Genomic DNA, 26,397 nt, shown 5'->3' on the forward strand with positions numbered 1-26,397 from the left:
GTCATAAAGGGATGGACATGGTCAGAAACAATGCTCAGGTAGGCCGTGGCATTTAAACAATGCCCAATTGACACTAAGGGGCCTAAAGTGTGCCAAGAAAACATCCCCCACACCATTACACCACCACCACCAGCCTGCACAGTGGTAACAAGGCATGATGGATCCATGTTCTCATTCTGTTTACGCCAAATTCTGACTCTACCATCTGAATGCCTCAACAGAAATCGAGACTCATCAGATCAGGCAACATTTTTCAAGTCTTTAACTGTCCAATGTTGGTAAGCTTGTGCAAATTGTAGCCTCTTTTTCCTATTTGTAGTGGAGATGAGTGGTACCCGGTGGGATCTTCTGCTGTTGTAGCCCATCCACCTCAAGGTTGTGCGTGTTGTGGCTTCACAAATGCTTTGCTGCATACCTCGGTTGTAACGAGTGGTTATTTCAGTGAAAGTTGCTCTTCTATCAGTTTGAATCAGTCGGCCCATTCTCCTCTGACCTCTAGCATCAACAAGGCATTTTCACCCATAGGACTGCTGCATGCTGGATGTTTTTTCCCTTTTCACACCATTCTTTGTAAACCCTAGAAATGGTTGTGCGTGAAAATCCCAGTAACTGAGCAGATTGTAAAATACTCAGATCGGCCCGTCTGGCATCAACAACCATGCCACGCTCAAAATGGCTTAAATCACCTTTCTTTCCCATTTTGACATTCAGTTTGGAGTTCAGGAGATTGTCTTAACCAGGACTACACCCCTAAATGCATTGAAGCAACTGCCATGTGATTGGTTGGTTAGATAACTGCATTAATGAGAAATTGAGCAGGTGTTCCTTATAATCCTTTAGGTGAGTTTATATATATATATCGAAAGAGAAAGGGAAAAAAAGAGAAAGAGCCTCTTGCTGGATATGGAACAGGAGAGAGGAGCTAAGCTGGAAGCCATGAGGAAAAGATGGGGAGTGATTTGGCCACCACTGCCGACCCGCCAACTGGAGGGTGTTACAGTTTAGGGTCGAAACACCCAATGAACGTTAGATACCGTCTGATGACATCAACTCCTCCTGGCCAAGGCTACATTCACAGAAGGTGAATTTAAGAGAAGCTTACTTGGATGTAATTATTCTCATAACAATAGTAAAAAACTAAATTATTTTTAAACCGACAAATATAAATAACCATCATGTTAATGTAAAATCTGACAGTATGAAGGACACGGTCATTGTTTGTCTTTTCCTCGCTCAAAGAAAATTATGAGTGTTTGTCTATTTTCACATTCCTTCCTGTGTTTGCTTTCACATGTGTGTGTGTGTGTGTGTGTGTGTTCATGGGATATTCTCAAAAGCAGGAAATGACTTCATATTAAACTTGCCTGACAATAACAAAACAACAAACAACCCACGAACACCTGGCACACCTTTACTTTTACTTAAACCGGATACACCCACACAGTCCAACCCCATAGTCAAAGTGTATTGCATAATCATGTATGTGTCCAGACATCCACAACCAAAAGCGTATCATATGAGGAACAACCGATCCATAATACACCGCCGTGAGTGGAAATGAAACAGCATGAAAGCACAAAACTCACTTATCCTTTGCCAGCTATACCAACCACAACACATACTATTAGGTCTCTAATTTGTATGATCCTGTTCATTTTAATCAGATGACGCCATATGACCTGTTGATAAACCACGCGGCTGCGTATTCTCTCAGAGCAGTTGGGAAATGACACGAGGAGGGGGAAACGGGGGCTCTGAGCGGGGTTGAAGCCGAAGAGGAAAAAGGAGTGAAAATAAAGGGAAGGAAAACTTCCTGAGCGTCACAGGCTGCTCCAGTGACGCCTTCTCATTGTTTCTCAAGTGTTTAAAACAGAAAACGACACAGACTTGAACTTGTCTGTGAAATAACCCTGCAAGCTGCTGATATGTTTATAGTTTCGCATCTGTGAACCCGCTGTCGGATAAAACGATTTCCTGTTGCAAAAGTCACCCATGTGACAGACGTAACGTGACCATGCTTGTCTACAAGCGCGACACTCCACGGCTCAGTTCTGAAACTCACAGAATTCAGTCACAGAATGTTCCAGCAAGTCTTCACGTCCACACATCCCCTCATTTACCCCCTCTTACAATCAACACCGACAATTCACTGAGAAACAAGCCGGACACAGCCACAGGCCTAAAAATAAACCCCAACTGCTCCCTAAGGATTTCATTGAGTCATCTGCATTATACAAGCTCTCAGTGTCAGTTTATGTGCTCTTAAAAGTAAACGAACTGTCCAACTTTCCAGAACCAAGTAAAAAGTCTGAATCGGATTCTGTTATTCGTTGAATAATTCCCTTCAATTTTTCCCTGTGAAAATGATCTCGGCAGACAGAATGTTCCTTTCATTTTTCCGGAGCTCTGTGGTCGCAGAAGTGGAATTCGCAACCCCTGAAACAGTTCAAAATAGGCCATGCCAGCTCCACAGCACTGGAAAACAATCACAAAACACAAATAAAGAATGCAAGGGCTTTCCCAGATACAGCTTAAACATCTGAAAGCGATTCCCCGACACTCCTTTATGGTCTAGTACCCTTATCCTAAGCAAAGAAGACCTGAGAAGTCAAGTCCATGTATATTCACAAGGTAAGCATTATCTAAGAGCACATCCGGTAATTTAGTATGGCTGCCGGTGATAAGGGCGTGTATTTTTCCTGTGTCACGTTGTCTATTCAGATCACTGGAGGATAATGCTCTCCTGACCCCACCGCTACAGTCTTCTCCACGTATCACTTTCTCCTGTCTCTTTCTTTTATGATCCGTGTCTTTGTGTTTTGCCCTTAGAAATACAAATGCACTTCCACTCTCTCTCTACAGCAAAAGAGCAGTGCATATCAATCGCTCGCTGGCAACAATTCCTACTTTGTCTGTGCAGAGCCAAAGAATATGAAAAGAATCCATTATTCAGTTTGGTCACACTTTATTTTGATGGTCCACTTTAGATATGCTAACTTTGCAACTACTTGTCAACTAACTCTCATTAGAGCATTAGTAGACAGAATGCCTGTGGGGGACCATAAAATAAAGCATTAGCATATATTAAAGCTGCAGTTTGTAACTTTTTGCACTCTAGTGGTTAATAAACAGAACTGCATGCATCTTGCAGAAGAACATTGCAGCCGGAGCTACTTCTCTCCGTTTATGTCTATGGCGGATCACACAGGGACTGTGCTCCTCCGCAGCGGTACCTACCAGTCTGGCCTGTAATAGTCCCAATATAAACACTTATTATAAGTGTCCCATAATGATTCAGGGTAAGACAAAATACACGGTTTGGAAAATGGATCCATGGTGTACAGTCTCATTATATAGTTTTTGTAAATCTTGAACACAAAAAAAGTTACGGACAGCAGCTTTAAGCAGACAGTCTAGTGATACTCTAATGACTGCTTTGACATGGAGTTGCAAAGTTACTTATAGTTAGTGGAATATCTAAAGAGGACCATCAAAATAAAGTGTTGATTTATGCTTGAATATTCTGCTTGACAACAAGTATGCTGGATTCCGTACCTAATTGAGTTTTTTCCTGTATAGTTTTAACAATCCAAGTATTTAATTCTTGCAGTCAGTCATAATACAATGAAATCAGAAAGAATTTGGACAATTAAAGCCGCACTATATAATTTTTCCGTCCGCTAGAAGGCGCCTATTCAAAACAGTCGCCGGCGCCATTTCTGCTTTTCCGGTCATGAGTATGAGGTAACACAGCTCTGTTCATCATATTAACTACATTTAAGTGTGTTTAAAATTATGTTATGACGTTACTATGTGCGTTCGCTCAGAGGCCGCTGTGACACTTGTTGCACACTGCTAAGAGTAAAGCGCTTCTGCAGAATAAAACCAGAAAACGAGGGTAACGCAGATATGGCCGAATTGACAGGAGACTCCCTCAGACATCCCGGTTCCTTTGTTAAACTAGCAATTTTCTCACGATTTACAAATAGTTGGAAACATTTGGGATATTGTAAGAACTCAACTGAGAAAACAATATATAAAACACTGGCCTGGTGGTTATCGGATAGCCTATTTACTACAAAAATCCTATAAAATTGCATTGTACAATTTTAATGTAGCTAACAGTATAAACAAGTAATCAAACTAGTGTTTCATTGCCAGTTTTACCATTTAAAACATTTCAAAAATCTAAAAAGTATTTTTCAAAATTGCAAGGTTTATGTACGTGACCTCTAAAGAAAACTACTTTTTATGGAACCTCTGAAAAGTGCCTATGCTGTAAATGCTATTTTGTTTTTTTTTGTTTTTTTGTTAATGCAACAATATCCATACATTACCGGGTGTAGCTTAAGCATCCGATTTAGTACAGTCACTAGTGATGAGAATAGCTATCTTTCAGCAAAGACTGAGTAATATTTCTTCAGATATGTGAGGAATCTTTAGCAGTTCCAGATGTCGAATTTCAGCCTGTGATATGGCTTTGCGCAGGACTCCTGCCTAAAGGATGGCTTGTCAGAGTTTTAATTTAGTAGACATGATTAAATGTTTTCAAATCTGAGTCTAAAGCTGCAGAAAAGCTACATAATGGACTGATGTTACCTCAGAAAGGATGCCCATTCACAGCATAGGATGGGATTTATACATAATTTGATGAAATCATTTCACAATAATTACTATGCTAGTAATTTCTCACAAATGATTGCAAGTAACATGCTGAATTAGACATAAAGATTTGAAGCCGATAATTAGAAAAATACATTCATTAATCAGTACAGTGCAGCACACACACACACGCACACACTTAAGGTTTTCGGGGACTCTCCATTATAGACGTAATGGTTTTTATACTGTTTTTATCCCTTATGCTAACCCAAACCTACCATCACAATAAACTTTCTGCATTTTTACATAATAATTTAAAAATACTAATTCTGTATGATTTATAAGCTTGTTTTCTCATGAGGACCTTAATTTAGGTCTCCACAGTGAGACAAGTCCCCATGAGTCAGTGTGCATTCGAGTTTTAAATTACCACCGTGACAGAAAAACATGATCACACACACACATAATGATTTCTAAAAGTCAGTAAACTCTTTTGAAGCTGTGTCCTTTCTAAACTAATTACCTAAAGAGAGTTCTGGCCCATTATGTGCAAGACTGAAGCAGGTGGTGTGTTTAAAGTGTATTTGTGTATGCAATAGTGGTGTGTCTGAATCATAGTGAGCAGACTCATAAACACTGCGGAAGCCCTCCCCCTTGGCCTTGACCCCTGTGCACCCTTCCTCCCTCCCCCTGTCCTCTCTTCCTTTTTGTGTGTGTGAGGGTGTGTGTGCTAGTGAATGTCTGCCGTCCCCGAGGGCTCAAGACCGACCTGGTCTCTAATGAGACATAGGTCACTATGCCCAGTCGACCTCAAGTTACACACACACACACACACACACACACACACACACACACACACACACACACACACACACACACACACACACACACACACACAGTAGGCCTGAAGATTAGAAGACACTTGGGTAGCTTGAGTGGGTGGGTGAAAATGATAGGAAAGGAGAGGCGTGCGATGAGAGGTGAATGAGAGATACACTTACAAAAAAACTATGGCAGTACTTTGGTATAGGGATGGTAATAGCCAGATCTCTGCACCATAGTATCACAGTTATTTCAGAAACAACCATAACATTGGCTACATACTCATTACTGGTCAAAAGATCAATTATAATTTATGTTATTAAACAAAGTAAATGCACGTAATCCAATAGCAAGAAAAATAATCGAACAATGATTAGAACACAACACACAAACAATACCAGACAAAGAACTGAAATGGGGAACTTAAATACACAGAGTAAATTAACTCAACAACGAACAGGTGACAACTAATTCATCAAAAACCATGGTAACAAATGAAGAGCGGGAAAACTGAACAAAGGGAAACAGGTAACCCGGGTTGTTTTTGTTATTTTTGGACCAAAATGTATTTTCAATGCTTCAAGAGATTCTAACTAACCAACTGATGTCACAGATGGACTACTTTGATGATGTTTTTATTCCCTTTCTGGACATGGACAGTATAGCATACACTTGCATACACTCTCGGGACTAAATATAAAATATCTTAAACTGTGTTCCGAAGATGAACGGAGGTCTTACGGGTGTGGAACGACGTTAGGGTGAGTCATTAATGACAAAAAAATTCTTTTTTGGGTGAACTAACCCTTTAACAGTTAACACACAAGACATCCTCAACAGAGTGACAAATTGACAAGTCACCATGAAACGGACAAGAAAAAGCACGCCATATTGCTTTCTTCTTGTTTAGTTTCATGGCTATTTATAGAGCATATCGTCACCACTTTGGTGGTTGACCAATCATTTTCCAACTTTTTCATTTAATAATCTTTACGCACTGTGAATAACACTATATTGTTTGTTTAATGCTAATTATATAGCTAATATATATATATATATATATATATATATATATATATATATATATATATATATATATATATATATATATATATATATATATATATATATATATATATAATTTTGTGCATTCATCCCACTGGAGCCTCATCAATATGCGTTGAACACCTCTGAATCAAATCTCCAGAGCAGGTTATGTTCAGAGAGTGCAGTTGCATGCCCTGAAAGTATACATACCCTGAAAGTTACCTCCTTTTTTGGAACCAAACTTCGAGATAATCTGCTTACTTTCTCCTAAACATACCCAGGCACATAACCTGCTTTCTTGAACACCCCACAGGCAGTCCGGGACAACATTAAATTGATCAACGCTCAATATTAATAACGTTACAAAGGATTTTAATTTAAAATAAATGCTGTTTTTGTATTTACTTATCAAAGAATCCTGTTTTTTTGTTTGTTTGTTTTTTCACAAAAATATTGAGCAGCACAACTGTTTTCAGAACTGTTTCTTCAGCATATTACAATGATTTAAGAAGGATCATGTGACACTGAAGACCAGATTAATGGCTTAATTACGTTTCAAAAAAATGTAATAGAAAACATTTAATAATATTTCACAGTATTGATTTCTACTTATATTTTGATTAAATAAATGCCTGAGGCTTTCTTTAAAAACATTTAAAAATCTTACTGCAAAATTTTGAAAGGTAATGTATGTACAGAAAACAACAAAACATTGATGTGCACCATGGTACTAATTGATCATATTCCTTTATAATGGTATTTGCATGGTAACTCAAAGCTCTTCAAAGAATGCTATGTTATTAACATGGTAAATATCCAAAAACAGAGAAGTGCCATTGTCCAAAAAACATGGTACTTTGATTCAATATATACAATGATGGAGAATAGTTTCAATTTTCTTGAACCATATTTATATGGCATTCCAAATTACTTTAAAGGGATAGTTCACTTAAAAATGAAAATTATGTCATCCTTTACTCACTCTCAAGTTGTTTCAAACCTGTATGAATTTCTTTCTTCAGCTGAACACAAGGGAAGATATTTTGAAGAATGTCATAAACCAAACTGTTAACTGGAGCCATTGACTGTTTGGTTTTTGACATTCTTCCAAAATATCTTCCCTTGTGTTCAGCTGAAGAAAGAAATTCAGGATGAATTTGAAGGATGAACTATCCCTTTAAAGAATATTATGGTATCACCATAGTATGTGTCTAAAAACATGCTACTGTATAGTGTTCATTTGATTAGACAGTACAGGTGGGTGGGTTCACAGTGAGTAACAGGAAAGGAGAAAACAAAATGATGTTTTGAACTTGGGTGGAGGGCCTCAAACAAGAGAAGTAAACAGCATGAGAGAGGATGTTTGTGTGTGTGTGTGTGTGTGTGTGTGTGTGTGTGTGTGTGTGTGTGTGTGTGTGTGTGTGTGTGTGTGTGTCATCACTGGGTTGGCTGTTGATTTGGGCATGAATTACATGTATGGGTGGAGACTCACTTTCAACTCACAAACAGAAATGTGGTCTGATCAGTCACCTGACGCTGATGACACCAACACACAGGCACCGCGATTAAAGATTTACCTCAGACACAGAAAGACACTTAAAGGGAAAAGTTCACTCAGAAATGAGAATCCATTTCATGTACTTCTGATGTCCCAATCCCATAAGACATTACATTTAGGAATTCAAGCCATACATTATGGCTTGAATTCAATAGCATGTGTCAATATCATATTTGTGACATTAAAATGTAATACTGGTTTGGAACAACATGAGGGTGAGTAAATGATGATTAAATATGTTTAACTACCTTTAAAAGACGATTTTAAATGCACACATTCCACAGAGGCAAATATTCTGAGATAAAAAGAGATTAGCACAGTTTGACACAGATTACTCAGAGAAATAGACACAGAGAAAATAAAGGGAGGAAAAATAAAAGAGTGGCACAGACAAGAATAAAGAAAAACAGACGGGGGACTTAATGCCAATGTAAAGAGAGAACAGGCCTGACGAGTTGAGGAAAGAGGGGAAAAAGGAACGTAATAAATGAGGGAAGGACAGACGGAGACAGTGAGCAAATAAAGATGAAAAAAGCTCTGACAGATACATAGAAGAAAAGAAAATGAGACAGTTGATTCAGACTGTTGTCTGATCCGGTCTAAGGCAGTTGGCCCTTGGCTTCTTACCAGGCGTAAATGTACAGTAATTCAAAGCATGCGACTTGACGTCGGCTGGGGGGAATGTGTGTGTGTGTGTGTGCTTGTGTGCTGTGGTCAAACACAAAGAGTATGTATCTGTCCCTTCAGAAACAGACTAGTTCACAAACAAACAAGATCCCTTATAAGACTATACTCATCAACACAAGTGATGAACTTATTTAAAATAGTACACTGTAAAAATAATTTTAAAAATAAGTTACCTGGTTGCCTTAAAATTGAGTTCATTGAAATAATTTTTTTTAGTTAATTCAATGAGCATTTTTGAGAATCGACAACCTTTATTCAAATAATATTAAAAGATTTTGTAAGCATATATTGGTAATCGTGTGTGTTTTATTCATGTAAATGCAGTGTAAAAATGCCAAATTGTGATTGTAATAATGTTCGATATGAGGAGGAAGGAAGAGGACACGGGGTCGGCTGGACGGTTGATGCTTGTCTCTTTATTTTCTCTATAACTCATAAACACACAGTCATGTGTGAAATCTCATAAACACGATCTCTCGATCACTTCCGGGTCGGCAATTCCGGCTTCCGGTTACTCAGTCTCTGTACAGGGGGTTTGGCATCAACCGTCCGGGTTCTCTCTCTCCTCGATCTCCGGTTCCACTGATGTTTTATCCCCTCTCCGCGCTCATTACTAGAACAAGAGACAGGTGTTATTAATCTGCTTCCAACCCACTCACGTACCGCTTGTCCCGCGGCTCTCTCTCCCGCTGCAGACCTCGCTGAACCACGCCCCCCTTGCCACATACCCCCACCGCCCGACTCAGGCCGGGGAGCCGTCCGGCCTGCAGCCCCCCCCCCCCCCCCCCATTTCTGGAGAGGAAGTCGGCCACAGCCATCTGAGCACCCGGCCTGTGGACCACCTGGAACTTAAAAGGCTGAAGAGCTAGATACCAACGGGTGATCCGCGCGTTGGTATCCTTCATGCGGTGGAGCCACTGGAGAGGAGCGTGGTCCGAACAGAGGGTGAACTCCCGCCCCAGAAGGTAATAGCGGAGGGTGAGAACGGCCCACCTGATGGCAAGGCACTCTTTTTCGATGGTGCTGTACTTAGCCTCTCTCTTCGAGAGCTTACGGCTAATGTACAGCACCGGCCGCTCTCCCCCCTCCACCTCCTGGGCCAGGACTGCGCCCAGCCCCCTGTCCGACGCGTCAGTCTGCAACAGAAAAGGGAGAGAAAAGTCAGGGGAGTGTAAAAGCGGCCGCCACATAGAGCAGCCTTAACTCGGGTGAAGGCCTGCTGGCACGGCTCCGTCCATTGGACCGTATCTGGTAGCCCCTTTTTAGTAAGGTCAGTCAGAGGGCTGGTGAGGTCCGAATAATTTGGTATAAACCGTCTATAATATCCCGCCAGCCCCAAGAACTGCCTTACCTCCTTTTTGGTCTTGGGCCTCGGGCAGGTTGCAATTGCGGCGGTCTTATCAATTTGGGGACGCACCTGCCCATGACCCAAGTGGAAGCCCAGATACCTTACCTCCACCCGCCCAATTGCACACTTCTTCGGGTTGGCCGTGAGCCCCGCTCCCCTCAACGACCTCAAGACCGCCCGGACATGCTGCATATGCCGCTGCCAATCGTGACTGTAAATCACGATGTCGTCCAGGTAGGCAGCAGCATATGCGGCATGGGGACGCAAAATCCTGTCCATGAGGCGCTGAAAGGTAGCGGGTGCCCCGAACAAGCCGAAGGGAAGCGTGACGAATTGGTGCAATCCGAACGGCGTGGTGAAGGCTGTTTTTTCTTTGGACAATGGAGACAAGGGGATCTGCCAATAGCCCTTCGTTAAGTCCAATGTCGAATAAAATCGAGCCGTGCCCAGCCGATCAAGCAACTCGTCAACCCGCGGCATTGGATACGCGTCGAATTTCGACACTGCGTTCACCTTGCGGTAGTCCACACAGAACCTGACCGAGCCGTCGGTTTTAGGGACCAAAACGATCGGGCTCGCCCAGTCACTGTTGGACTCCTCTATTACTCCCATATCGAGCATTGCCCCTAATTCTTCCTGAACTACTTTTTTTTTGTGTTCAGGTAAGCGATACGGCCGGCTGCGAACTACCACGCCCGGCTCGGTCTCGATATGGTGCTGAATTAAGTCGGTACGTCCCGGTAGGGGCGAGAACACGTCGGCGAATTCCGCCTGTAGTTTTGAGAGATCAGTGAGTTGGGACGGTGAGAGGTGATCTCCCCCAGGGGCCAGTGCGACCGATTGTGCTTTGATGCTCGCCTCTGGCCCGAGATCATCCTCTCCCCCGATCACCGTCGCCAACAACACTGATTCGACCTCATTCCATTTCTTCAGGAGATTGAGGTGATATATTTGCCGTGCCCCGTTCCTATCGGACCGTATCACTTCATAATCGAGGTCTCCAACCTGTCGTGCGACCTCAAACGGCCCCTGCCACTTCAACATTAATTTAGAGCTCGATGTAGGGAGTAATACGAGCACTTTCTCTCCCGGTGTGAATTTGCGTAGTCTCGTACCCCTGTTATACGACCGGCTTTGGCGGTCCTGGGCTTGCAACAAATTCTCCCTAGATAGCCGCCCCAAGGTGTGGAGTTTTGTTCGCAAGTCCAGCACATATTGAATTTCGTTTTTGGCCAAAGAAGGCCCCTCCTCCCAAGTTTCTCGTAGGACGTCCAGCACCCCCTGGGGCTGCCGTCCGTAGAGAAGCTCGAAGGGGGAAAACCCCGTGGAGGCTTGCGGGACCTCCCGCACAGCGAATAAGAGGGGTTCTAACCACCGATCCCAATTTTTGGCGTCTTCCTGTACGAATTTACGGATCATGGATTTAAGAGTGCGATTAAATCGTTCGACCAAGCCGTCTGTTTGTGGGTGATAGACGCTTGTCCGAATCGATTTGATGCCCAATAACCCGTATAATTCGCTTAGCGTGCGTGACATAAACGCCGTGCCTTGATCAGTGAGGATTTCCTTCGGAATCCCCACTCGGGAGATTAAACGAAACAGTGCGTCCGCAACACTCTTCGCCGAGATGTTGCGGAGAGCCACTGCTTCCGGATATCGTGTTGCGTAGTCCACGATAACTAGCGCAAAACGATGTCCGCGTGCGGATCGCTCTAATGGCCCGATGAGGTCCATCGCAATTCTCTCGAAGGGGACCTGCATTAATGGAAGGGGGCGCAATGGCGCTTTTGGGGAGGCCAGGGGATTCACCAACTGACATTCAGGACAAGACGCGCACCACCTGCGCACATTGTCGTGAATGCCTGGCCAAAAAAATCGGGTCATTAAACGATTCAGCGTGGCCGCCTGTCCCAGGTGGCCCGCCATTGGGTTAGAGTGAGCCGCCTGGAAAAGCATTTCCCGGCGGCTCTTTGGTACTAACAACTGGGTTGTATCCACTTTTGTCTGAGCGTCTTGGGTCACGCGATACAACCTATCCTTAATTATGGCAAAATAAGGATACGTGACGGGCAAGGCGGGTTGAAGGGACTGACCGTCGATAGTGCGGACCTGTTGGAAAGCATGTTTTAGGGTATCGTCTTGAGACTGCTCCAGAGGGAAGTCATCGCGGTCCGAGAGAATCAGTCTCTCGACCCCGCTCGGTTCCTCTGAAGCAGTTCCCGAGGGTCCCGTATCAGTCTCGCCAACCTGCACCCGCACCGCCCCGTTCCTAGCCTTGTTCCCCCAAGCGGCATCCGCGCATATCGACCCCAATAACGCTGGAAAGGCGGGCCAATTCGTCCCCAGAATTAGCGGATGCCGGAGGTGGGGACTAACCGCCACCTCAACACTATGATTTTCTCCCCTAAACTGTATCGTGACTGGGACAACCGGATATTCCACCACATCCCCGTGCACACACCGCACCTTAACCATGCGGCTTGTATCCAATGCCCCAGGCTGCATCAGGCTTTGATGGATCGAGGTTTGGTTACATCCTGAATCCACCCAGGCCTGATATGTACCCCCCTTGATACTCACAGGAACTTGGTACTCTCCTGCTTGATCAGGGGTGGTCCGCTGAACGTCCGGGACCCGGATCATTGTCCCGATGTCCATCATTGGACATCGGTCCACAAAATGGTCCGGGTCGCCGCACCGCCAGCAGGCCAGCCCAGGCCTGCCCGCCCGACCCCAGCAGGTCGAGGGCCCCGCCCGACCTGGGCGGGGCCCTCGAACTCCCGTACTGCCCTGGGCCCATTCCACCCCGACCTCTGGGGGGAATGCGAGGGGGCCCTGGAGGGCGGGACCTAGGGAGAGGGACAGGGCGAGAAGGAGAGACAGAGGGGGGAGAGAGAGAGGGAGAGGTTAGTCGGGGTTCGCCGACCCCCGGGCACGCCACCAGATGGTCCTCCGCCAGGTTGATGGCCGTCGTCAGCGACGTGGGCCGGTGGCACTGGACCCACTCGGCGGTCTTCTTAGGTAGCCGAGCGATGAACTGCTCCAGTACCACCAGATCGACGATGTGGTCCACGTCGCTTCCACCGGCCAATAGCCATTTGCGGCATGCGTCCCGGAGCTGTTGGGCCATCGCGAAGGGCCGGCCGGTCTCCCCCCACTCCAGCGAGCGGAACCGCTGACGGTGCTGTTCGGGGGTCCGACCGACCCGCTGGATGATGGCCCTCTTCAGATCTTCATAATCCAGGAGGTTCGCCACCGGCAGTTGTTGGGCGGCCGCCTGGGCTTCTCCGGTGAGCAGTGGAATGAGGCGCACCGGCCACTGTGCCCGGGGCCACCCGCAGGCCTCCGCTGCTTTCTGAAAAAGATCGATGAAGGCCTCGGGATCGTCTTGTGGCCCCATCTTGTGTAGGGGCACGTGGACCGGTGCGCTGGCGAGCCCGGCGGCTTCGGTGCGAACCTCCCGGTCTATCCAGCTCCGGAACCTCTCGCGGTCCTCTTGCTGGCCGCGGACGATGGCCTCGAATCGGCGCTCCTGGTCCGCCCGCAGCTCCAGCATGGACTGATGTTGTTCCTGGTGGAGGGCCGCGAGAGAGGTGATAATGTCCGCAAACGGCGTGGCGGAGGGCGTTGGTGTAGTCATGGCGGCGGCGCGGTCCTACTTCCTCCCGGGTTTCGGCACCACTGTAATAATGTTCGATATGAGGAGGAAGGAAGAGGACACGGGGTCGGCTGGACGGTTGATGCTTGTCTCTTTATTTTCTCTATAACTCATAAACACACAGTCATGTGTGAAATCTCATAAACACGATCTCTCGATCACTTCCGGGTCGGCACTTCCGGCTTCCGGTTACTCAGTCTCTGTACAGGGGGTTTGGCATCAACCGTCCGGGTTCTCTCTCTCCTCGATCTCCGGTTCCACTGATGTTTTATCCCCTCTCCGCGCTCATTACTAGAACAAGAGACAGGTGTTATTAATCTGCTTCTAACCCACTCACGTACCGCTTGTCCCGCGGCTCTCTCTCCCGCTGCAGACCTCGCTGAACCACGCCCCCCTTGCCACAGTGATGTTTTCATGATTTATCAAATTTTCATGTGGTTCAGATACAATAATATTTTGAGTTTCTATTATAAACCAATTTCCCATATCAACATTTTTAAAAAATTAAATAAACTCAACATATTAAAGCAACTAGGTTACTTACTTTTTTAAGTTAAACCAACAATATTTTTTTTAGTGTAAGATATGCTTGATGAATGACGAATCACATCTAATTGCTATGCCTGTGTTCCACCTCTGTGCCTGAAGCTTCACCACCAGAAGTATCGATGCCCATAATGTGCCGCCTATCCCCCCACATTGCTTAAACTTATAAAAATAAGTTCAAGCAAGTTAACTTAACAAAGAACTTAAACATCCAAGTTAAATGTACTTAAAAATGTAAGGCAACAATATATATAGCATATAATATATCAGCACAATACTGATTCTCATTAGATTCTCAATTTATGTAATACAGAAATTTATCCAACAACATATTACAATACAGTATTTTTAAATACTTTAAAGTTAAAAGTTATGATTTTATATGCAGTCTAGAAAATGCTGGGTTATAACCCAGATTTGTGTCAAATATAGACAAACCCAACACCACTGTTTTAACTAATCAAATTAAGTTAAGAAAAGTTAAACTTTTTTAATACATTATACAAGATGTAACTCATTTAAAGTCACTTTAACATAATCTAAATTGAAATAACTTAAACATTCAAGTTGATTGAACTTAAAAACTTCAGACTGAGTTTTTTTATGTGTGCAAGCAGCTTATGTATTGCATTATATACAAATATTATACATTAAATAAACATTACTTTGGAGGAAGAATTGTTTACATTTGAGAAAAGAAGAAGAACAGCTAGTCTTTCAGTCATCTCATCTTTTCCAAAGTATGTGAACAAATATTACTGCATTTGAACCAAGGCAAAAGTATGGTACGCTTTTTTTATAAGTAGGTTTAATTCAAAAAGAGAGAAATGGTAGCACTTTATTTTACGGCCCTGTTCTGTGTGTACATACTATAGCAATTACATTATAACTAGGTACTTACCCTGAACCTTAACTCATTTAGTTACTTTAAATTAGCAGTACTTTCTTGAGTATACATCATAAGTACACTTTAAGTACACATACTACTAAATAAAGTGTATAACCGAGAAACGCAACCCTGTGCCTTCTCAGACTGTGACATTGAGTTCTAGCAAAGCAATTGGTTGTTGATTCTAAGTTCCATTATTTCACTGTTACGAGTTCACACGTTTTCATAACGTTCATCATGATGGAGTAGGATTCATAAAGACATTCCTCCGGGTTACATTTCAGCATGAAGTCTGCTGCAGACAATATTCCACATCTTCAGCAATGAACTCATGGAAGAGTGCACAGCAGGGCTGAAATGGAAAAGCCAGCCATGAAGAGATGAGGGGAGGGGGAGGGGGGAGATATCACGAAAATAACAGTAAACATTTCCTGCATTGCTCCCTGAAGAAACAAAGCAACTGATCTGTATTTTACAGTATGTTTACCATAGGACTGCATAAAACATAAAATCCTACTGAATTCATATAACACCATTGTGAATAAATTATAACAAAAACAAACATAACTATTTAAATAATGCAGCAACAAATGTGATGCACATTAAGAGAATAAAAATGAGTAAATAAGTGTTTTTATATTAGCCTGACATGCCAGACCCACATCAAGATCAATCAATGAACTTTATTTATATACAATATTGCCACAAAATTAGATTCGGCTGTACAGTCGTTCTGGAGAAAACAGTGATGTTATCAGGTTATTTTAATTTATCATGTAGCGACAATGTTGGCAGATCAGTATTATAGTTTATAGAATTAAATAAAACCTAATTCATAAATTTTATTTGTATATTTAGTTGAATAACTTTGATCAAGATGTTTGGTCTGGAAACTCACCATTGACAGGGCTCAATCTGAGGGGCGGGATAAACTGTTGTCTTTTTAACTCCCTCTACACGCAATTGGATAGCGCTACAACCAACCAGAGCAACGTGAAGCGGAGCTAGTTTATAGATTAAACATTCGCCGTATCCGGTCTGCAAAACTCCGAACACATCTTCCCTTAAGAATGATTTCAGTGCCGTTCTTTGTTCTTTTCTCAAAGAAAAGCTTAACTTCAAGTCTTCCAGAGTCGCGGTCAAAGCTGATTCGAAAGACCGCCGGATCGATTGAATGAATCGATGAATGCACGGATCGATTAAATGGTTACACATGTGTATTCTTTTTTCAAACTTTAAAGGGTTACTTCACCGCTTTTTCATATTAAACTACCGCTCAGCACATCTGAGAGTACTACGGCTCGGCGCAGCAAAAAGTCCCGGCCGAAACATCTTTCCTCACACCTCCCCCTCCCTCTCTCATTTCTGTCAATAGGGAGATGTGAGGGAAGATGTTTCGGCCGGGACTTTTTACTGCGCCGAGCCGAAGTACTCTCAGAAGTGCTAATCCGCCATACATTGTAGTTCTCATTTTTAATCCGATTAGAAACGCGCCACGTTTTATTTTGTCACCATACTTGATTGTTTAACTATTCGTGTAACTGTATTTAAATAGGGAAAATGTGGAGGTGTTTGGTACTTCTAACTTGATCTATGTTTGGTTCCATAGTGAATGAACTGGGCTTAGTGGGCTAAGCTAAATGCTATCAGAATGTCACCGCGCGTCAGAGAGATTAAGTGCACGCACTGAGACGAGAGAGGCATGTGTCAACTCATTTTAGTTAAGAGAATGACATAGTTTAATATGAAAAAGCGGTGAAGTATCCATTTAACTTAAAACATTATTGAACGTTTACCTGCATACTCGCCAAGACTGACATTTTGACATTACTTTGTGTGTATTTGACTGTAGAAGCGCAAGAAGCAGTGAAAACAAACTCAATTTAGAACTGAGAGACGGCTTTTTGTGCGTGCACTTTGGGTGTGAGCAAAAAGTAACATTATGCACGATACATGCAATCCCACGTCGAAATTCAAGCTCTGTAACACAAATAATATTCGGGTTTGTGTGTCAGGTTGCTGTCGGAGAGATAAGATAGAGAGAGAAAGCACAGCTGGTATTGTGTTTCTACTCTGTGGTAAATGAATATTGGAAATGTTTCAGAAATTTCGGTAACATTTTTTTGACAAAACTGCATTGAATTAAAAGACTACAACAACATTTTGTATATATTATATATCAAATTCAACCCACCAAAGTGGCTATAGAGTGACTGTTACACACCACTGCTGAAATTCACCTGCATTTGACGGGTGTTAATGTCAAGCCCTGAATATACTATAATATATCAAAACCAGGCTTTTTTAACAGTATTTTAAAGTAAACCACATGTATTGTTCTATTAAATCTATTATCTAATTTGTAATCAGCGTAACCAATGTGTACTGAAACATTTGTACATGGTTTTCAGTCAATTTTTCTAAATTTCCTTACAGTGCATCTAACAAACAACCGCATCAGACTCCCCAATCACTTCTCTATGAAAACAAAAGTGATAAAACAGAGAGTAAGAGAGAGTATGTGCTTGTATCCAGGCTACAAAGGAAGTAAGCGGCAAAACAAGGCAGTGAGCAACAATCCAGACCTTTTTTGAAAGGTCTGCCCTCATGAGCTTCACATGACTCCACTTTCCCCAGCTCCTCTTTTTGTCTCTCGCTTTCTTTCACTACACAAAGCCTCGTACTTGAACGTTATCTAGTTATCTCTCTTGCTTGAAATTGCTGTACAGTTATACAGTTAGCTTTGACCTTTCTTGCTCGGTGCATTGCTCCCTCCCTCTCTCTCTTTCTTCGTCTTTTTTCCCTCTCTCTCCTTCTACTCTCCGGCACACAGGCTCCCTGTGTGTTCTGGACTGAATGGCATGCAAATGGAGTGGGTGTTTGGGAGGCCTTTCATCCGGCCCTGAGAGAGTGAGTAAGAGAGAGGAGAGAAAAGAAAAAAGGAAAAGAGACAGTCATCTTTTATCCATTTGAGTGAGAACAGTTGTCCCAGCAGTTAGTCGGTGAGAAAAAGCAGGGTGGAGGTTGCCCTGTAGAGTTTGACATCTGGCGGACATGCTGTGCTCGTTCGAGTCACAGGCTCATTTGCCCCTGTGAACAGCAGGGACAAAGCGTCCCACTCACACAACAAAACAGTAAAACCTTTATTTAATCAACAAAAACCGATGAGGATGCTCAAAAGCCTATATACTGCAGTACGCGCAACCTCGGGCAAGGCTTAAGGATAGAATCGGCTCTTTAAAAATGAGCTGCTAGCTTTGTAATTACTGACTTGTGCCGTGTGGTGAATATGTTTGTGGTTTAGCAAACTAGAACCTCCTGAAAGCGCCTGAGGCCTTCAGTAAATTATCCCCCCGTCGTGTCTTATGACTTGATCCATATCTGATTTGGGGCCCTCGAAGCACAAAGGAAAAGGGAAGTTTTTCATCAGGACATATGCGGTTCCCTCTACTGGGAGGACATAAACTTCACAGGAGCCATCAGTTTGTCCAATAATACATTTGAAATTGAAGTGTGAAGACTCTAGGGGATTGGCAACAGTGTTTGAATTATAAGGGACTGGTGACTGAGATGTTTGTGTAAAGCAGTCATCGCCCCACACAAACCCGGAGACCCGTATTGTTTAGGTTGAGACTTCGAGTGGGAGTGTGAAGCTCCAGGGAAGTGCGTACGCTTGGTGAGTGTCAGAGGCCCAGGCGGGAGATGTCGGCACTGGCTGAGGCCTGTGACATCTGGAATGGCATCCTTCCTTAATGTAAACATCATTGTGTCAAGCAATACCTGCTTTTCAACACTGATCTAAAGTGAGTGCATTTCAAGCGCAAAATGCTGTATACAATTTAATGCAGTTTTATAATATTTTTTATGACTCAAAATGACTTTATGTTGCAAAAAGTCTTGAGACACCTAGGCATGGAGACTGCTTCTACAAACATTTGTGAAATAATTGGTCACTCTCAGGAGCTCAGTGAATTCAAGCGTGGCACCATGAAAGGTTGCCACCTGTGCAATCGTGACATTTCCTTACTACTAAATATTCCATGGTCAACTGTTAGTGGTATTATAACAAGGTGGAAGCAATTGGGAACAACAGCAGCTCAGTCATGAGGTGGTAGGCCATGTAAAATCACAGAGCGGGGTCAGCGCATGCTGAGGCGCACTGTGCGCAGAAGTCGCCAACTTTGCAAAGTCAATAGCTACAGACCTCCAAACTTTTTGTGGCCTTCAGATTAGCTCAAGAACAGTGCGTAGAGAGCTTCATGGAATGGGCGTCCATTGCGGTGCAGCTGCATCCAAGCCTTACATCACCAAATGCAATGCAAAGCGTCGGATACAGTGGTGTAAAGCACGCCGCCACTGGACTCTAGACTAGTGGAGATGTGTTCTGACATTTTTGATAATTTTATGCTCCCAAGTTTGTGGGAACAGTTTGGGGATGGCCCCTTCCTGTTCCAACATGTCAGTGCACCAGTGCACAAAGAACATTCCATAAAGACATGGATGAGTGAGTTTGGTGTGGAGGAACTTGACTGGCCTACACAGAGTCCTGACCTCAACCCGACAGAATACCTTTGGGATGAATTAGAGCGGAGACAGTGAGCCAGGTCTTCTTGTCCAACATCAGTGCCTGACCTCACAAAATGCATTTCTAGAAGAATGGTCAAAAATTCCCATAAACAGACGCAAAACATTCCCAGAAGAGTTGAAGCTGTTAGAGAGTGAAAAGAGTGGGCCAAATCCACATTAAACCCTACGGTAGGGATGGCTCGATACTAGACGTGCCGATTTTTGATAATGCGATTTATCACGATAATGAATATGCACGATATTGTTATCGTGGGCACTTTAAAATATCGTAAATAATAATTTATTAACAATTAATAATTTTTTTATAATGCACTCAAGAATACTTTGCCCATCAACCGTATAAATGCTCAACACTGCTGATCTGCGTCAAAGGGAAGCGCTTTAGATATAAACAAGCCCAACGTGCGTTTGCACATGACTGAACCGTGAAGGAGATGCGTTGCTGAAGTGCCGCTCAGTGACAGCAGAGGGCGCTGATAAACTGCGGAATGCAGCGGTTACCCCGGAAACCCACAAACAAACAAAAAAGCGTGCAGTTTTTAAAACAGCCATTTGTTTTTTGTAATCTCAATGTTGTTCACCACAGCACCAAATACTTAATACTTAAAGACTTAATAGGCTATTTATTTTCAAACTTAAACATTTTTATGTTTTAATCTGGACTACAACATGCCCTAATAATTAGAACTGTTCTAATTATTTGTTATTGTTCAGTAAAACTTTGAGACATACGACTTCATTATTACCAAACTGACAATGAAAAATACTTATAAAGAATGAATCATTCTAAGTAATGCTAATTTCTTAGTTACTGTTTAATAACATTACAATCAAAACCAAAATAACTTTTTAATGGATACAACTTTAAGATTAAACTAACAATGATCAGTATTTCTTAACTAACATTACCAAAAACATTATTACTTTCTGTACCAAATGTAGCTATTGCCCAATCTTAGTTAATGCATTAAATAATGAGACCTTATTTGTTAGCCTACCTGTTAGCCTACCTGATAGCCTAATTCTTTTGCACTTTAATCTGTTTGAAAATTTTACTTTTACAGCTCTGAAAAAAATCAAGAGACCACTTAACATTGATTTCTCATTGTGTAAATATTTTTGGTGCACTATTGTATTTAAACATTCAGTTATTTTTGTTATTACAAAAATAGTTCTTAAAGCTGTTATGCTATGGCAACACTTTTTTTGCAACTTATTTCAATATCGTGATAATACCGTATATCGTGATAAAACTTCAGCAATTAATCGCAACATGAAAAATTGATATTGGCACATGCCTACTCGATACCACAATTTTGGATTCGGTACGGTACCACAATCTAATACCGAAGTACCGATATTAAATCGTTTATACACATAAACACAGTCGGTTGTGTCTAACGCGAATGCAATGCGTATAAATAGTACGAGTGTGCAATGTCGTGGAATGTATACGCCAAAACTCATTTTGGCGTGTCTATGACACGCTGTTTTTCGCGTGCATATGAGACGCATTTTATGGCGTATTATACATACGAACCCCCCACCCCACCACCCTAAACCTACCCAAGCGCGTGTCATATATACGCCCCACTACCCTAAACCTACCCAAGCGCGTGTCATATATACGCCCCATTACCCTAAACCTACCCAAGCGCGTGTCATATATACGCCCCATTACCCTAAACCTACCCAAGCGCGTGTCATATATACGCCCCACTACCCTAAACCTACCCAAGCGCGTGTCATATATACGCCCCACTACCCTAAACCTACCCAAGCGCGTGTCATATATACGCCCCACCACCCTAAACCTATCCAAGAGCGTGTCATATATACGCCATAAAGTGCGTATCATATGCACGCGAAAAACAGCGTATCATATGCACGCCAAAATGAGTTTGATACATTGATACATTTGATACATGTGCATGATACATTCCACGACATTGCACACACATTACAAAGCCTGTTCCAGGGCCCACTATAGAGTAGCTCAGCAAACAAGAGGCCTCAAGATGACCTCAAACAGGCTCCTACAGTCTTGAAAAAACCTGGATATACCAGGAAGCTAGCTTGGATACCAACCAAACTCAGCCACAACATTTGAGCTCGGGCTCGGGCTGTTCGGTCTGTGACGTCACCCATAGGATTCCGATAAGCCGTTGAACATAAACATAGATATCCATAATAATGTCTTACGGCGGAGTCACCATCGTCATCACCGGCGGCCATCTTGTCACAGGCAAGCTTTCTGTCGGGCTCTGTGGAACCTGATGTAAGATGAGTGATCTGTACGAACATAAATACTCTTATCTCGCTGAAATCTTGACAGATTTACAAATGGTTTGGTTTCTTACAAACGTTATTAAGGGTGCTTTCACACCTGCCTCATTTAGTTCGGTTGAATCGTACTAGAGTTCGTTTCCCTCTTTGGTGCGGTTCGTTTGGTCAGGTCTGAAAGCAGCAATCGCACTCGGGTGCGAACCAAAAGCGGACCAAACAAGCGTACCGAGACCTCCTTGGAGAGGTGGTCTTGGTAGGTTTTCAAACGAACTGGAGCGGTTCATTTGTGGTGAGAACGTGATCCGACCTCGAACAGAACCAACCGCAAAAGTACTGATAATTTTTGGACTAAACGAGCTGCCGTAGTTAGCTGCGCTGACATTGTGTGCATGACATTATTACCTGATAGATCGTTGGAAATATTTTCGGGAAGATGAGCATGTCAGTTAAGAATAATTAATGCATGCCTCCTTGAAGTGATGAGCGATGCGCGGTCGCCGTCTGCAGTGCATTAGAACGTTGTTTTCACGTCGCATCCGCGCTTCATTATAAAAATGTATATTTTGCATACTGTGGTTAATACACACAGTGTAGTAGATTATGGCCAGGGACAAAACTGGCCCGCGCAGTCGTCTCTCCATAGTGTTATTATAGTTTGCTGGCTTTGCCTCTTCTGTTGGAATTTTTCCACCCGCAAATTCTGACCAATCGAAAAGCAGTTTAGGAAATACGCCATGGCCAATGAGTGATGTGGATGTTGCCACGTGCCTGCGTTTTGGTTCGTTTCAGCTGGTTCGGACCAAAGCAATCAGTGTGGTGTGAAAAAGAACCAAAAAAGCTGAAAAATTCAACAATGTATAATTGTTTGCCCTTGGTTCGGACCAAATGAACCGAACTAGAGATGTGAAAGCCTAACATGGCTACAAATCTGGATGCTTTAACACGTTGACATTGCAGCTTTTCGTTTCGATAAACGACTTAATCGTGCAGCTTGTGTAAAAAAAAAAAAAACAATATTCTAGCCACTATAACTCTGTGCCACTACTACACACAATTATTCTGCTTGTTTCCTAAGAAACTACAGGGTCTCAGCTTTCTAAAGAGGTAAGGCATTTGATGGTAGGGAAAATTAGGTGGGAAAAGGGATCTCTGAAGTAGGCACAGTGAAATGTAGGGGGGGGGGGGGGAAATCCTAGTAAATTGCGTTTTTGAAGTTAAAACAAACTTAGTTTGGATGTTTTTTTTTGTTTTTTTTTTAAATACAAATTATTTTATTATTATAATAGTGATATTATTATTATAAAGTGTGTATATATATATATATAAGCTATAGCTAGCTCTGAAAAAAAATCAGAGCTGTATTAGTGTGTGTGTGTATATACAAGTACACTGACGTGATACACCGCATCAGAGAGCTGCCGCAAAAACTTTGTCACACACATTTATTTGAGTGCTTACTTTAGAAATAGAAAATAATCACAGCAACTTTAGCTTGTAATTAGAGGATTCCTCCATGCTAGCTTTAGTTTAATTGATTGTATATATTATTGCGATAAATAGATTTGGTTTTCCATGGTTAACGTCAATAAACTAACCATAAATCATAAAAATTCTGACATCAAGAAAAAATGCATTAATAGTGTGCATTTTTTTATGTATGGCTAGTATCTTTAACTCAACTTTTATGACAATGGTCATGTGCGTTTAGCGCCATCACTCGACAATCACATCTTTTTTCATGACTTTTCCTATGTAAAATTATTGGCAATAGATACAGAAACATAGCCACTAAAGTCATCGCTAAATTTGACTAATTTGGACGGCCACACTAAAAGTGTGTGGTTTTAATAAGAGGATTTTAGGACCTTGTGTCAGGGGGAAATAATTTAAATATGTAACAACAGCATTTTTTTCTGATTTCTTACCCTGTTTTGATGTGAAGTAAATGGAGTCGAGGAGTCAATTCCATAGACTCCCATAGTGGGAGTTGGGAATCGGGGTCGACTCCAAAAAACCTGGAATCGAACACCCCTACTGTAAAGTTGAGAATTTTAACATGGGGCTCAATGAGATTCTGATCCCTTCTGGAGCCTGTCTCTAGTGGGCAGTCGATGAATTGCAGGTTACATTCCTTCCGTATTGGCTTCAAGAGAGATCGCGGGAGGTTGCCGCTTGACCTGGACTTGATCTAGCCTAGAAATCTAGACGCACCCTAGCGGCAGCAAATTTAATCTGCCCGCAAGTGTCGTCTAGGAACTCTCAATACCCTTCTGAGCTGTATTCCTCTCAATCTGGACGGGCCAATCACATCGTGTATAGAGTCGGCGGGCGGGGCCATAATGACGACGGCCGAGTTGCGTTTGAGTGCTTCTAGTAAACACAGAAACTGGCGAACGGCGGCGGTCTTTCGAATCAGCTTTGACTGCAATTCTGGAAGACTTGGAGTTAAGCTTTTCTCTGAGAAAAGAACAAAGAACAGCACTGAAGTCATTCTTAAAAAGGGAAGATGTGTTCGGAGTTTAGCCGACCGGATACGGCGAATGTTTTAATCTGTCAGCGAGCTCTGCTTCACCTTCGTTGCTCTGGTTGGTGTATAGCTATCCTATCGTGTGCAGAGGGAGTTTGAAAGACAACCGTTTATCCCGCCCCTCGGATTGAGCCCTGTCTATGGTGAGTTTCCAGACCAAACATCTTGATGTGGGTCTGGCTTGTCAAGCTAGACTTGATCCACAGAGGAGTAATTATGCTAGAACAGAAACAGAGACTGCCAATTAAATTGTCAGGGCGGGCTTTAGATGATGATGGACAGATGATAAACCGTAACATAATCATCCACGTCATCAAATGGAGAACTTGTTCGTATATGCATTCAGCTTTACTATTTCTCTCAGAAATAATGATCCTGTTGGTAAGTACTCTGTGTATATTTAAAATCTTTTTTTTTCACAACATTGGCAAAAATCATTTACACTCATCTTTTACTTCTAGTGTTACTTATTCAAGTAATTTTTACAACAAAACCTGCCAACTACTAGCCCAAAACAAGCCCAATAGCTTTTTGGGGGAGTTCTCTGGGGAAAAAATGGCATTCCTGGCTCTATATATCACATAATTGAGGTCACTTTAAACCGTGGACATGGAAAACAACCCACGGGCAAAACCGCAGACTTGGCAACACAGTGCAGTTGTTCTGTTGACATTTGACAGCTAACGTTATGCATCGCTCCGATGCTCTGATTGGTTGTAGGTCTATCCAATTGATGTCTTTTCTGGTTCGGTTGAAACAAGCCCCATAATTACAGCCCAATGGACCGGTATCAGACCAAATGTATCAGACTCATATTCTGACTAGAATTGAGTATGTCAGGCTACCAGGAAACCTTTGTTTAAAATTTTTAAGTGTGATTTCTTGACCTGGAAAAGTAATGTAAAATAATAAATTATTTTTATGATAATATAATATATAATATTTATGATTTATAATTTCATTTTACGAATTTCTAAAATATTTTATCAGGTAGAAATGATCAGTAATATCTATATCACACGCACACACACACACACACACACACACACACACACACACACACACACACACACACACACACACACACACACACACACACACACACACACACACACACACACACACACACACACACACACACACACACACACACACACACACACACACACACACACACACACACAGCTGGAAAAGTCATTATTGTGAACAATGGAGCGCCTTGGAGCAAGAAGAGTTGAGATCACTGCTGTAAACTATCTGTAGTTATCTGCCGCCCTCTGGTGTTAATCATCTATTACTGCATAGCCACACATCACAGGCCATGAACGGAATATAGCGTACTTGCACAACACGCAGTAGTTTATGAAAGTGTATTATCTATAATTCAAATAAAACACATTATGCAACAAACGTATTTCACTTCATTTTTGTCATATGACCTTTTCAAATACTATTAATAAAAATAAATATGCACAATTTAAATGTTTTATAATAGGGAGCGATTAGATTTTACCACAAGGGACACTTTTTTTTGCTACTAATAGCAAACCTTTAATAGCAGACTTTTAAAATCGTCATCCATCTTACATTCCCCACATTTTTGTCAAATGATAATAATAATAATAATAATAATAAATAGCTAATAAAAATAGCCTAATAATAATTGTTTAAATCTGATACCAGCTCACCTCCCAATGCATTATGGGATAGTGATGAAACCTTTTCTTGTGATTCTATGCTTCTTCTATGCAGATCAGTGCAAATACATTCATAAAAGAGCAATGAAGACATTTTTTCCCCACTGCCAATAAATAAATAAATATTTATTCAAATGAAACTG

At 42.3% G+C, this 26,397-nt stretch overlaps 1 long non-coding RNA gene across 1 annotated transcript in view; it reads right to left on the reverse strand.

The window, feature by feature from the left end:
• LOC137046659 (uncharacterized) overlaps window positions 1–26,397 on the reverse strand; it is a 541,808-nt gene that overhangs the window by 100,339 nt on the left and 415,072 nt on the right. The gene's annotated exons all lie outside the window — the stretch shown is intronic.

The sequence above is a fragment of the Pseudorasbora parva genome, chromosome 18, assembly GCF_024679245.1.
Source record: "Pseudorasbora parva isolate DD20220531a chromosome 18, ASM2467924v1, whole genome shotgun sequence".
NCBI classification, from domain to species: Eukaryota; Metazoa; Chordata; class Actinopteri; order Cypriniformes; family Gobionidae; genus Pseudorasbora; species Pseudorasbora parva.